Source organism: Takifugu flavidus, unplaced genomic scaffold (assembly GCF_003711565.1).
Source record: "Takifugu flavidus isolate HTHZ2018 unplaced genomic scaffold, ASM371156v2 ctg977, whole genome shotgun sequence".
NCBI lineage: Eukaryota > Metazoa > Chordata > Actinopteri > Tetraodontiformes > Tetraodontidae > Takifugu > Takifugu flavidus.
The window spans coordinates 1-13769 of record NW_026622587.1 but is presented as its reverse complement, the minus strand read 5'-3'; the positions used below and the strand labels follow the sequence as shown (position 1 = coordinate 13769).

The 13769-nt window shown below is 45.2% G+C and overlaps 2 long non-coding RNA genes across 3 annotated transcripts; both read right to left on the bottom strand.

The window, feature by feature from the left end:
* Positions 1–232: 232 nt before the first annotated feature.
* On the bottom strand, positions 233–2604 carry LOC130521428 (uncharacterized). Its single transcript, XR_008949332.1, has 3 exons — positions 558–2604; positions 367–427; positions 233–285 (listed from the first exon to the last, which is right to left on the bottom strand). It is a non-coding gene; the product is annotated as an uncharacterized LOC130521428 (long non-coding RNA).
* A 1971-nt stretch (positions 2605–4575) lies between these two features.
* Positions 4576–13746, bottom strand: LOC130521427 (uncharacterized). 2 transcript variants are annotated; one of them, XR_008949330.1, is made up of 3 exons: positions 11876–13746; positions 10220–10294; positions 4576–4659 (listed from the first exon to the last, which is right to left on the bottom strand). It is a non-coding gene; the product is annotated as an uncharacterized LOC130521427 (long non-coding RNA). The 2 variants fall into 2 exon arrangements; XR_008949331.1 differs by lacking the exon at positions 4576–4659 and adding an exon at positions 10064–10139.
* Between the last annotated feature and the right edge of the window lie 23 nt (positions 13747–13769).

Here is a 13769-nt window from a genome sequence, read left to right as displayed (position 1 = left end):
CCCCCCCCCCAGTGATGAGTTGAACAGCCTGATGGCTCGGGGGATGAATGAGTTCCCCAGTCTGTTGGTCCTGAACTTGGGGAGGCGTAGCCTCTGGCTGATCAGGCTTCTCTGGCTGTGGATGACAGTGTGCAGAGGGTGGCGGACATTGTCCATGATGCTCCGCAGTTTGTCGATAGTTCTCCTCTCTGCCACTGTCGCCAGAGGTTCCAGCTTCATCCCCACCACCGAGATTCACCACTTCTTCAACCTCCTCCTCTCTGGTTGCGTCGTTTCTTCACAATTCTGTGATGGTTACATTAAAACTCTGTCAGTTCCTCCTGAGCAGACAGAGGAACTCATCATGGGGAGGAACCTTCTCCTCACCTCCACAGTTCTTCAGGCTCCTGAACTTCCTCCACACCCTGATGATGTCACACATTTGGACCTGGTTCAGATCAGATTACAGTAAACAGAAAATTCCAGTAACAATCATGTCAGCGTTTCTGCGCCGGTCCCACGTGTAATAAATCATCTATAACAGGACAGATCAGCGAAGCCAGGATTGAGCTGCTCACCTGTCCGAATTAGTAATGACTGGTCCCAGTTTAGCCTCAGGGGTCAGATAACAGGTGGATCCTCCTGCGGGGTCGAGTTAGGATGGAATCATCTGCAGGAACAGAAACAATCGGGCGGGAGAAGAACCTGGTCCAGAACATTTGACCTGCGACACTCATCTACACATCTATACATTTATATATCTACTTCTACTCATCTATAAATCTACTCATCTATACATCTACAATTCAATTCAATTCAATTCAATCTTTATTTATATGGCACTTTTCATACACTGGGTAGCACAAAGTGCCTCACAGAGGATAAAAACAACAAAGACAAACAAGAGAATCAAGAAAAAGGACACACACACACACACAACACACACACCACACATACACACTTAAACACACACACCCACACACACAAACAAGCTGAGACATGGCTGGGCACCGAGACCTGAGGCGAAGGAGACGCCACCTTTGGAGGCCCACCAGGCCGAGGGAGGTCACGGTCCGTGGCCACAGGTGGTACCGCCACAAAGACCAGCCCGACCCGGACAGACCGGAGGCTCCACACCAAGGCACAGAGCCCCCTAACCCCCCAGGCCAGAGCTGTCCACGGGACAGCACCCCCAGTGGTAGACCGGAAACATCTCCCAGCCTGGCAGGCCCCCATGAGGAAACACCATGAGGAAACACCATGAGGAAACACCATGAGGAAACACCATGAGGAAACACTGGAGCTAAAAACTGAAGGACTGAAACAGTAAATGGGATAAAAGGTATAAAAGCTAAAAACTGAGAAACTAAGAACTGAGGGAGTAAAACAGTCAAGTTAACTGAGAAAGCAATTGAGGATAAACTGCACAGGCTACTTGGCACCGGAAGAGGAACGTTGGCTCGAATCACAACTCTAATGAGGGAAGTTCACAGTCCGAGCACTGAAGCTGGTAATCTGCCAACAGTGCAAGAAATAATGCAAGCTAAGTTCAACGCCAGTGTGCTGGACTTTAGGGAGATAAATAGGCAAATAGGAGGTCTTTTGTCTGAAGATGAGAAGGAGGCTGATATTAAGAACTGGTTTGAGCCCAAAATGATGGTCATCAGTGAGTTTACTGAAGAAACTGAAAAATGGATGGAGCAGGAGATTTCAAGCTTCCGCCCACAGACCAAGAACAGAAGAGATTGGGCCTGAAGATGGTGTATCACAAGTGGGGATAAATTCCAACCAGCCTATAAACAAGAATGGTTCCCGTGCGGTACGTTCAACTGTCATGTCTACTCATTCATCAGTTTGTGCTCTTGAAGAAGCCAAGCTCTGTGGTTTAGTGGAACGTGGTGTAGTTTTGCAAAAGAAACATGAGCTGGAAATGGAGGAAGCGCGTATTAAGGCTGTGAAAGAGAAACTGAAACTAAAGTAATCCACTTTTTGGTGACCTACAGGGCAAAAACACATCTACAGCAGGAAAAGGCAAAGAAAATGAGAAAGTGGTCAAGAGTGTATCAAAAGGAAGTAGCTTCGCAACCCCGAAACAAACAAACTCAGCCAAAACAGGAAATGCTTTTGAAACACCATGTTTATTTTGTCAAGGGAATCACACATTGGAATGTTGTAGCAAGATCAAGGATGTACCAAACAAGGAACGTCTTGATGTATTGAAAACGAAGGGACTGTGTTTCGGGTGTTTAAGACGGGGGCATATTAGCCAGAACTGTAAGAAGAAAATAACATGTAAACAGTGTTCACGGAGACACCCAGACATTCTTCATCAGAATGAGGAGACTAGGAACACCACATCTGTGACCAATCAGGGTAATACTCAGAATAAAGAGATGTCTGTAGTTCCAGGTTCAGCCAAGCAAGAGGTGTGTGGATACACTGGGGCCGGAGAAACGGACTGCTTGTTACCCGTGGTTCCTGTAAAGGTGAAGTCCCGCAACAGTGGAAGGTCCATAGAGACATATGCCTTTATGGATCCCGGGAGTACAGCCACGTTCTGTACGGAGGACCTCAGGAAGAAACTGGTGCTAGTAGTGGACAGTTCATCCCCACGAAGCACGTGGATCATGGAAGAATAGTACAAACTTTCCCTGATTCCAGTGGAACTGTTGTGAGGGTGAAGTTTTGATCACCCGCGCTGTTCGTTCACTAGACTCAGATCAACCACACAAACAACAGGAGTTCCTTGCTAGGGAGAGCTGAGCAGCAGTTCAAGGTTCCTCTGTCAACTCTGTTCGTCTGCTGCTCGCTCATTCTTTTATTGGAGCAAACAGAATGGGTGTCCAAACAAGATCTCATATCTCATTGTCCTCTCCTATCTTAACAAACTTCTCTTATCTTGACCAACATCTGGATGCTGGGCTTGGTTGTAAGCAGCATCAGTACTTTTACAAAACACTCTCATGTTCTTCTTTTGCTGTCAACATTCCTCAAACACTCAAACTACATATCATAGCATTTAAAGATAATACTAATAACAACAATAACAATAATTCTTCTCACACTGTACGTCGTGTGAAGTTGCAGACAAAAACAGCACCCTGGAGAGGTCTGTGCAGAAGTTATGCCTTTTGCAGGAAGCCATGTAAACACAATGGACAATATGTAAGAAAAGATTTATTTTAGTTAAGAAAGATTATTTCTATTATGTTAATAGTTTTAATTTGATGGCTCTTAGTTTTGAGTTAAATTGATAATTGTGTAATCTTACAGTTAACCCAATTAGGGGCCGGATATGTAAGAGCCATAGAGCAGAATTGATGTGTGTAAAAATGACGTGCAATTTATTTTGTATATGTTTGATGCATGCTGCATGTTATTGTGTAATTCGTAATATAAAAAGGATTGTTGATGTAAAGTTTTGGATGCCGCTCCCTGAGATTGACTTAAGAGCGCATGCGCAGCGTCAGTCCAGGTGAGCTGCATTAGATACGGGAGCACAACGTTTTCTTACCGTCACGTTATGTGAGCTGTAATCTTTTGGAATTCATATAAAGACTCTTAAAATGGAATTACATCTCATGTCATGCGAGTGAAGAATTACTGTGTCTGCAGCTTAAAAATGGTACGTTAAATGAGGATGGAGTGCCATTACATTAAGTAAGAAAACTCGGCTCAAGCCTTGGATTGGAGCAACATTCTACGGAGGATTCTCTCAAAGCAGACGAGGTGGTAAGCTTTCGGAATTACCAATGAAGAACGGAGGTCACCTAAAGGATAAGGACAACGTAAAAACCCATTAAGGATTCGTTTTTCTAGACGGAAAGAAGCCCATGCTGTGCTAGTTTGAAATAAGAAGCTAACGCTAGTTAGCTACTCAGTGACTTGAGATTTATGCTAATGTCCTAATTGAAACCTGAGCCAGAAAGTTATTGGAAGCTCTGTGTGTTTTGGAAATTGTGAGACATTTTTTGGATGAAGAAAAGTGTTAGTGGAATACTTTTTATTCATGTGCACACAGTTTACGCACAGCTTTATTAATAAGATAAAAGGATGAAGGTGAGGTTAAAACGGATAGCACTGAGGAAATGGAATCTAAACCAACAGTCAAGTTAACTGAGAAAGCAATTGAGGATAAACTGCACAGGCTACTTGGAACCAGAAGAGGAACGTTGGCTCGAATCACAACTTTAATGAGGGAAGTTCACAGTCCGAGCACTGAAGCTGGTAATCTGCCAACAGTGCAAGAAATAATGCAGGATAAGTTCAACGCCAGTGTGCTGGACTTTAAGGAGATAAATAGGCAAATAGGAGGTCTTTTGTCTGAAGATGAGAAGGAGGCTGTTATTAGGAACTGGTTTGAGCCCAAAATGATGGTCATCAGTGAGTTTACTGAAGAAACTGAAAATGGATGGAGCAGGAGATTTCAAGCTTACGCCCACAGACCAAGAAGAGGAAGTAGAGGAAGAGATTGGGCCTGAAGATGGTGAGTCACAAGTGGGGATAAATTCCAACCAGCCTATAAACAAGAATGGTTCCCGATATTCAAAGCGAAAGTAATGAAATTCACCATCATCAAAGAAAATGAGGCTTCAATCAAACTGTAATCTCGGTTTTATTGTTGCAGATTCACCACTTCTTCAACCTCCTCCTCTCTGGTTGCGTCGTTTCTTCACAATTCTGTGATGGGACATTAAAACTCTGTCAGTTCCTCCTGAGCAGACAGAGGAACTCATCATGGGGAGGAACCTTCTCCTCACCTCCACAGTTCTTCAGGCTCCTGAACTTCCTCCACACCCCGATGGCGTCACACATTTGGACCCGTTTTAGATCAGATTACAGGAAACTGAAAACAGAAAATTCCAGTAACAATCATGTGTGGGGATAAATTCCAACCAGCCTATAAACAAGAATGGTTCACGTGCGGTGCGTTCAACTGTCATGTCTACTCATTCATCAGTTTTGCTCTTGAAGAAGCCAAGCTCTGTGGTTTAGTGGAACGTGGTGTAGTTTTGCAAAAGAACATGAGCTGGAAATGGAGGAAGCGCGTATTAAGGCTGTGAAAGAGAAACTGAAACTAAAGTAATCCACTTTTTGGTGACCTACAGGGCAAAAACACATCTACAGCAGGAAAAGGCAAAGAAAATGAGAAAGTGGTCAAGAGTGTATCAAAAGGAAGTAGCTTTGCAACCCCGAAACAAAGAAACTCACCCAAAACAGGAAATGCTTTTGAAACACCATGTTTATTTTGTCAAGGGAATCACACATTGGAATCTTGTAGCAAGATCAAGGACGTACCAAACAAGGAACGTCTTGATGTATTGAAAACGAAGGGACTGTGTTTCGGGTGTTTAAGACGGGGGCATATTAGCCAGAACTGTAAGAAGAAAATAATATGTAAACAGTGTTCACGGAGACACCCGGACATTCTTCATCAGAATGAGGAGACTGGGAACACCACATCTGTGACCAATCAGGGTAATACTCAGAATAAAGAGATGTCTGTAGTTCCAGGTTCAGCCAAGCAAGAGGTGTGTGGATACACTGGGGCCGGAGAAACGGACTGCTGGTTACCCGTGGTTCCTGTAAAGGTGAAGTCCCGCAACAGTGGAAGGTCCATAGAGACATATGCCTTTATGGATCCCGGGAGTACAGCCATGTTCTGTACGGCGGACCTCAGGAAGAAACTGAATGAGAAGGGAAAGCTGACTCGGATCTCATTGAGTACAATGGGAGAGAGACAACGCAGGAGAACAAAAGTTGATCACCAGTTATCTGCTCACGGATTTGGAGGTGTGTAACCTTGAGGGAGAAGAGTATTTGCAACTACTCAAAGGTTTCAGGCACAGTAACATCCCTGTCCAGAGAGAAAACATTCCCAGTCAGCAACATCTACAGAAGTGGTCTTACCTGAGTGACGTGAATTTACCGCATATCAATGCTAATGTAGGCCTTCTCATTGGAGCCAACAACTCTAAATTAATGGAGCCCTGGCATGTAATTAATAGTCAGGAGGAAGGGCCCTACGCGGTAAAGACGGTTCTTGGCTGGATGGTGTGTGGACCAGTGACAAACGAAAACACACTTTTCAGAGGTAAAACAGCTTATTACGGTGTTAACAGAGTTGCAGTGGAGGAAGTGGAACAGTTACTGATACAGCAGTATAACAAAGATTTTCCGGAGCGTCTATATGACGATAAAGAAGAAATGTCTCAGGAGGACAAATTGTTTATGCAGTCAGTGCAAAAGACAACCAAGTTTACAGATGGACATTACTGTGTGGGGCTCCAGCGAGCTGCTGGTCTGAAGAGAAAGCTGATGAAGAACAAAGAGTTTCTTGAGGACTACAGAAGATTTATGGACACTATACTGGAAAAAGGTTACGCCATGGAAGTTCCTCAAGATCAGCTTTCCCGTGACGACAACAGGGTTTGGTATGTCCCACACCATGGGGTATACCACCCGAAAAAAAAGAAAATACGTGTGGTCTTTGATTGCAATGCCACCTTTCAGGATGTGTCGCTCAATGGTCAGTTGATGCAGGGACCTGACCTCACCAACATGCTCATTGGTGCCTTAATGAGGTTTCGGGAAGAACCGATAGCGATGATGGCGGACATTGAGTCCATGTTTTATCAGGTCAGAGTTCCGGGGACAGATGCAGACCTGTTGCGTTTTTTGTGGTGGCCGAATGGTGACCTTAGCACACCTGTAAAGGAGTATAGGATGGTCGTACATCTTTTCGGAGCAACTTCATCCCCTAGTGTTGCTTCTTATGCGCTACGCAGAACGGCAGAAGATAGAAGAGGCACCGCAGCCCCAGAAGCCGTGGAAACGGTTCTACGTAATTTTTATGTAGATGACTGTTTGAAATCTGTGGCTACAGAGGAAGAAGCAGTTGCCCTGGTAAAGAGCCTTCGAGACCTGTGTGCTGAGGGAGGGTTTAGCCTCACAAAGTGGGTCAGTAACAGCAGGAGAGTCTTGTCATCCATTCCTGCAGAACTCCGAGCTACTGAGCTGAAAGACCTGGATCTCGCACAGGATGACTTGCCCACAGAGCGAGCTCTAGGAGTGCAATGGTGTACGGAAGATGATACGTGTACGTACCGAATCAAGTCACAGGACAAGCCCAAGACGAGAAGAGGAATTCTCTCTGTCGTAAATTCTACTTACGACCCTCTTGGCTTCCTAGTACCACTGATACTCCCCGCCAAGCTTCTTATGAGGGACTTGTGTAAAGAAAAGCTAGGATGGGATGAGGAATTCAGTGACTCCCGGACAGAACGATGGTATAAGTGGCTGGAAGATCTTACTCTCGTCTCAGGCTTCAGCATGAGTAGATGTGTCAAACCCAAGAACTTTGGAACCACAAAGGTGGCCAGGTTGCACCATTTTTCTGATGCAAGCCAGGTTGCCTATGGCACAGCATCTTACCTCGTTCTGGAGAATGACAAGGGCAGGATCCACTGTTCACTTGCGATGGGGAAGTCTAGAGTTTCGCCGCTAAAACAGATCACCGTTCCAAGGCTAGAGTTGACTGCAGCAGTAGTTGCAGTGAAGGTGGACAGAATGCTGCAGGAGGAAATGCAGATCCCACTCCAGCAGTCAATCTTCTGGACTGACAGCACAACGGTCCTGAAATACATAGACAGCGAGACTGCCCGCTACAAGACCTTCGTGGCAAACAGGATTACACTCATACGAGAGGCCACCAAGCCATCGCAGTGGAGGTATGTCAGGACGTCGCGCAGAACCCGGCTGACAAGGCGACCAGGGGTCTGAAAGCTAGAAGCTTGATGCAAGATAGAGACTGGATAAATGGCCCACAGTTCCTTTTACAGCCAGAAAGTGAATGGCCACAGAGACCAGAAAACATGAATCAGAACATGCAGAATGATCCAGAGGTTAAAACTATCACAGTAAACACCATCACAATCGATGAAAAGTTTGACTGTATGTCCAAATTACTTCAATACTACGACAGTTGGAACCGGTTGAAGAGGGCGGTTGCATGGATTATGGAAGTTAGAAAGTTGTTGATCCACCTGAAAAACAAAAGGAAAGAGTTTCTAAGTGAGACCAGTCAATCCGAAAAGGATCCAGAGAAGCAGAAGGTGATTGTGCAACAGAACATGGAAAAGTACAGAAGTACTATGGAAAGGAGATCTGTTACCTTTGAGCAGCTGATGACAGCAGAGGCAGAAATCATCCGGTACAGCCAAAGTCAATGCTTTCCTGAGGAAATTAGAGCTCTCTGCAGCAATAAGCCTGTCAAGAAAAGCAGCCAGCTGTACAGGCTTGATCCCAAGATGGCTTCCTGAGAGTAGGAGGACGGCTCAACAGAGCGGCCATGCCAGCTGAGACCAAACATCCTGTGATACTCTCCAAACACTCCAGAGTTGCAATTCTCATACTGAATGAAATCCATGAGAAGATCGGTCACTCTGGGCGCAACTACATGTTATCGCAGTTGAGACAAAGGTTTTGGATCCCTCAAGCAACCGCAGCCATCAGGAAGATCATATCTAAATGCACGGTCTGCAGAAGACTTCGAGGACAAGGTGGAGAACAAAAAATGGCACCTCTGCTGGAAGATCGTCTTTTACCAGACAAACCGCCGTTTACCAACGTTGGAATTGATTACTTTGGCCCATTCGAAGTGAAACGGGGCCAGAGCACTGTTAAAAGGTACGGTGTTATGTTCACCTGCCTCACCATCAGGGCAGTGCATATCGAGGTGGCAGATAGTCTTGACACAAGTGCTTGTATCAATGTCCTTCGTCGTTTCGTAAGTAGAAGAGGACAGATCTCCATAATGCGTTCCGACAATGGCACCAATTTTGTTGGTGCCGAGAAGGAATTGAGAGAAGCTGTAAAAAACCTGGACCAATCAGAGATGGAGAAGACAATGCAAGAGAGGGGCATCAAATGGATTTTCAATAGTCCAGCTGCCTCACATCAAGGAGGAATATGGGAGCGGCAAATACGTACAGTGCGTAGGATTCTCGGCGCTCTGCTAAAGGAACAGAGCCTCACAGACGACAGTCTTCAAACCTTTCTTTGTGAGGTGGAAAGTATAATAAATGGCCGACCCATAACAAGTGTGTCAGATGATCCATGCGACATTGAACCTCTGACTCCCAACCATCTGCTGTTGATGAAGACCCAGCCCAACATGCCACCAGGAATCTTCAACAAGGATGACCTATACGCAAGAAAGCGTTGGAGGCAGGTACAGTATCTAGCGGATCTATTCTGGCGTAGGTGGACTCGTGAATACTTACCCCTCCTACAGGAACGCCAGAAGTGGACGAGACAAAAAAGGAACTTTGAACCTGGAGATGTGGTGCTAGTAGTGGACAGTTCATCCCCACGAAGCACGTGGATCATGGGAAGAATAGTACAAACTTTCCCTGATTCCAGTGGAACTGTGAGGGTGAAGTTGCAGACAAAAACAGCACCCTGGAGAGGTCTGTGCAGAAGTTATGCCTTTTGCAGGAAGCCATGTAAACACAATGGACAATATGTAAGAAAAGATTTATTTTAGTTAAGAAAGATTATTTCTATTCTGTTAATAGTTTTAATTTGATGGCTCTTAGTTTTGAGTTAAATTGATAATTGTGTAATCTTACAGTTAACCCAATTAGGGGTCGGATATGTAAGAGCCATAGAGCAGAATTGATGTGTGTAAAAATGACGTGCAATTTATGTTTGTATATGTTTGATGCATGCTGCATGTTATTGTGTAACTCGTAATATAAAAAGGATTGTTGATGTAAAGTTTTGGATGCCGCTCCCTGAGATTGACTTAAGAGCGCATGCGCAGCGTCAGGCCAGGTGAGCTGCATTAGATACGGGAGCACAACGTTTTCTTACCGTCACGTTATGTGAGCTGTAATCTTTTGGAATTCATATAAAGACTCTTAAAATGGAATTACATCTCATGTCATGCGAGTGAAGAATTACTGTGTCTGCAGCTTAAAAATGGTACGTTAAATGAGGATGGAGTGCCATTACACCGATATTCAAAGCGAAAGTGATGAAATTCACCATCATCAAAGTAAATGAGGCTTCAATCAAACTGTAATCTGGGTTTTATTGTTGCAGATTCACCACTTCTTCAACCTCCTCCTCTCTGGTTGCGTCCTTTCTTCACAATTCTGTGATGGGACATTAAAACTCTGTCAGTTCCTCCTGAGCAGACAGAGGAACTCATCATGGGGAGGAACCTTCTCCTCACCTCCACAGTTCTTCAGTACTCCACACCCCGATGGCGTAACACATTTGGACCCGGTTCAGATCAAATTACAGTAAACTGAAAACAGAAAATTCCAGTAACAATCATGTCAGCGTGTCTGCGCTGGTCCCACATGGTCCCACAATCGGGCGGAGAAGAACCTGGTCCAGAACATTTGACCTGCGACACTCATCTACACATCTATACATTTATATATCTACTTCTACTCATCTATAAATCTACTAATCTATACATCTACAATTCAATTCAATTCAGTTCAATCTTTATTTATATGGCACTTTTCATACACTGGGCAGCACAAAGTGCCTCACAGAGGATAAAAACAAAGAGTAACAAGAGAATCAAGAAAAAGGACACACACAGATACACACACACGCACAGATACACACACAGATACACACACACACACATACACACACAAACAAGCTGAGACATGGCTGGGCACCGAGACCTGAGGCGAAGGAGACGCCACCTTTGGAGGCCCACCAGGCCGAGGGAGGTCACGGTCCGTGACCACAGGTGGTACCGCCACAAAGACCAGCCCGACCCGGACAGACCGGAGGCTCCACACCAAGGCACAGAGCCCCCTAACCCCCCAGGCCAGAGCTGTCCACGGGACAGCACCCCCAGTGGTAGACCGGAAACATCTCCCAGCCTGGCAGGCCCCCATGAGGAAACACCATGAGGAAACACCATGAGGAAACACCATGAGGAGACACTGGAGCTAAAAACTGAAGGACTAAAACAGTAAATGGGATAAAAGATATAAAAGCTAAAAACTGAGGGAAACTAAGAACTGAGGAGAGTAAAACAGTCAAGTTAACTGAGAAAGCAATTGAGGATAAACTGCACAGGCTACTTGGCACCGGAAGAGGAACGTTGGCTCAAATCACAACTCTAATGAGGGAAGTTCACAGTCCGAGCACTGAAGCTGGTAATCTGCCAACAGTGCAAGAAATAATGCAGGATAAGTTCAACGCCAGTGTGCTGGACTTTAGGGAGATAAATAGGCAAATAGGAGGTCTTTTGTCTGAAGAAGAGAAGGAGGCTGATATTAAGAACTGGTTTGAGCCCAAAATGATGGTCATCAGTGAGTTTACTGAAGAAACTGAAAAATGGATGGAGCAGGAGATTTCAAGCTTCCGCCCCACAGACCAAGAAGAGGAAGAGATTGGGCCTGAAGATGGTGTATCACAAGTGGGGATAAATTCCAACCAGCCTATAAACAAGAATGGTTCCGATATTCAAAGCGAAAGTGATGAAATTCACCATCATCAAAGAAAATGAGGCTTCAATCAAACTGTAATCTGGGTTTTATTGTTGCAGATTCACCACTTCTTCAACCTCCTCTCTCTGGTTGCGTCGTTTCTTCACAATTCTGTGATGGGACATTAAAACTCTGTCAGTTCCTCCTGAGCAGACAGAGGAACTCATCATGGGGAGGAACCTTCTCCTCACCTCCACAGTTCTTCAGTACTCCACACCCCGATGGCGTAACACATTTGGACCCGGTTCAGATCAGATTACAGTAAACAGAAAATTCCAGTAACAATCATGTCAGCGTGTCTGCGCCGGTCCCACGTGTAATAAAACATCTATAACAGGACAGATCAGCAAAGCCAGGATTGAGCTGCTCACCTGTCCGAATTAGTAATGACTGGTCCCAGTTTAGCCTCAGGGGTCAGATAACAGGTGGATCCTCCTGCGGGGTCGAGTTAGGATGGAATCATCTGCAGGAACAGAAACAATCGGGCGGGAGAAGAACCTGGTCCAGAACATTTGACCTGCGACACTCATCTACACATCTATACATTTATATATCTACTTCTACTCATCTATAAATCTACTAATCTATACATCTACAATTCAATTCAATTCAGTTCAATCTTTATTTATATGGCACTTTTCATACACTGGGCAGCACAAAGTGCCTCACAGAGGATAAAAACAACAAAGAGTAACAAGAGAATCAAGAAAAAGGACACACACAGATACACACACACGCACAGATACACACACAGATACACACACTTAAACACACACACCCACACACACAAACAAGCTGAGACATGGCTGGGCACCGAGACCTGAGGCGAAGGAGACGCCACCTTTGGAGGCCCACCAGGCCGAGGGAGGTCACGGTCCGTGGCCACAGGTGGTACCGCCACAAAGACCAGCCCGACCCGGACAGACCGGAGGCTCCACACCAAGGCACAGAGCCCCCTAACCCCCCAGGCCAGAGCTGTCCACGGGACAGCACCCCCAGTGGTAGACCGGAAACATCTTCCAGCCTGGCAGGCCCCCATGAGGAAACACCATGAGGAAACACCATGAGGAAACACCATGAGGAAACACTGGAGCTAAAAACTGAAGGACTGAAACAGTAAATGGGATAAAAGGTGTAAAGCTAAAAACTGAGAAACTAAGAACTGAGGGAGTAAAACAGTCAAGTTAACTGAGAAAGCAATTGAGGATAAACTGCACAGGCTACTTGGCACCAGAAGAGGAACGTTGGCTCGAATCACAACTCTAATGAGGGAAGTTCACAGTCCGAGCACTGAAGCTGGTAATCTGCCAACAGTGCAAGAAATAATGCAGGATAAGTTCAACGCCAGTGTGCTGGACTTTAGGGAGATAAATAGGCAAATAGGAGGTCTTTTGTCTGAAGATGAGAAGGAGGCTGTTATTAGGAACTGGTTTGAGCCCAAAATGATGGTCATCAGTGAGTTTACTGAAGAAACTGAAAAATGGATGGAGCAGGAGATTTCAAGCTTCCGCCCCACAGACCAAGAAGAGGAAGTAGAGGAAGAGATTGGGCCTGAAGATAGTGTATCACAAGTGGGGATAAATTCCAACCAGCCTATAAACAAGAATGGTTCACGTGCGGTGCGTTCAACTGTCATGTCTACTCATTCATCAGTTTGTGCTCTTGAAGAAGCCAAGCTCTGTGGTTTAGTGGAACGTGGTGTAGTTTTGCAAAAGAAACATGAGCTGGAAATGGAGGAAGCGCGTATTAAGGCTGCAAAAGAGAGACTGGAACTAGATGCAGTCTAAAGTAATCTCGGATCCACTTTTTGGTGACCTACAGGGCAAAAACACATCTACGGCAGGAAAAGGCAAAGAAAATGAGAAAGTGGTCAAGAGTGGATCAAAAGGAAGTAGCTTCGCAACTAATATGACAACAGGAAAGAAGAGTGCAGCTACAACACCGAAACAAAGAAACTCAGCCAAAACAGGAAATGCTTTTGAAACACCATGTTTGTTTTGTCAGGGGAATCACACATTGGAATCTTGTAGCAAGATCAAGGACGTACCAAACAAGGAACGTCTTGATGTATTGAAAACGAAGGGACTGTGTTTCGGGTGTTTAAGACGGGGGCATATTAGCCAGAACTGTAAGAAGAAAATAACATGTAAACAGTGTTCACGGAGACACCCAGACATTCTTCATCAGAATGAGGAGACTGGGAACACCACATCTGAGACCAATCAGGGTAATACTCAGAATAAAGAGATGTCTGTAGTTCCAGGT